This window comes from Galeopterus variegatus, unplaced genomic scaffold (genome assembly GCF_000696425.1).
Source record: "Galeopterus variegatus unplaced genomic scaffold, G_variegatus-3.0.2 Scaffold440, whole genome shotgun sequence".
NCBI classification, from domain to species: domain Eukaryota; kingdom Metazoa; phylum Chordata; class Mammalia; order Dermoptera; family Cynocephalidae; genus Galeopterus; species Galeopterus variegatus.
Genome location: NW_007726551.1, coordinates 523,319 through 524,639, shown reverse-complemented (window position 1 = coordinate 524,639; position 1,321 = coordinate 523,319).

Here is a 1,321-nt window from a genome sequence, read left to right as displayed (position 1 = left end):
TAAAGGAAAATCAAGCAGCATACAGTTGTCTGTTGATGAATATTTAAAAAAGAATGAAGATGTACTGTATATATTGATAGAGCAAGATCTCCAAGACTAGTATTATTTGAAACAAGTTTTTTGAGTGGTACGTATAAAATGCTACATTTTGTGTAAAAAGGAACAGGGAGATAAAAATCCACATTCCTATTCTCTCCTATAATTATAAAGAAAGTCTGGAAGAATACATAAAAAAGTAAAAACGTAATACATGGGTGTGGGGAATTGGCCAGATGAGGGATAAGAAGAGAAAGTAACTATTCACATATAATATTTTCCGTTTTTGCATTTTGAACCACATACGTGTATTTTCTATTCAAAAGTTCCATTAAAAAATAAGCTACATTTTGAAGAGAAAAAATGATTGCTTTGCTTTTATATTTATAGCTATCTACTAGAGAGCACATTATTGACAGCTACAACATTACAGAGGATGTCAACTCATTCAGAACACCTGGCTTTGGTGAAAAGAAAATGTTCAATTCATTTTTAATTCTGCCAATTTTTTATGTTCTTCACCATAATATTCAGGTCATCTTTTCAAGATAACAACAGTTTCAAAGCCATTCCCCCTATCATTACATAGTATTTTAAAGATTTTACTATTCAAGGTCTTATTTTTATAAAACTAACTGTTGATGATACCCTGTAGTGCAAGTATTTTGTGCACTTTGGGCTTCCATGTCTTTGTTTCTAAAGTATTCCTCTGAATGATGTACAAAATGAATTTCAGGTATATAGCTATAACTGGAAAATTTCCCTAGAATCATTTTTAAAATACCCAATAAAACAGCTCCAATATTGCTGATTACATTTGCAAAATTCTACCTTAAAATAGTTTTTTGTGAAGAAAGCATCTACTGTCAATAACATATATTTTCTGGCAAATCTTTATTTTAGCATCCCATGAAAAATTAATTTGTTATAAAATTTATTACTAAATCAAGGTCTATGCCACACAATAATCTGAGATTGGTTTTGGAAATCTATCTGTACCTCTTAGCCACTGTTTAGCAAAATACCCAAACTGAGAATATTGACTTAATACATTGATTTAAATACATTTAATACATTTGTTTCTTTATATTTCGGAAATGTTTTCTTGTTTTCAGCACTACTTGTAGGTGCTGACCAAATTATGCAGCTACTTTGGTGTCATAGTATTTAATTTATGTTTTCAGGAATTATTATTCAGCTGGAAAAACAAATATTTCTTCAAAGGTATGTGATGTTTTAACTTTTGCTACTAAGAAACTTCTAAGTAGCCTGCTAAATATTTATC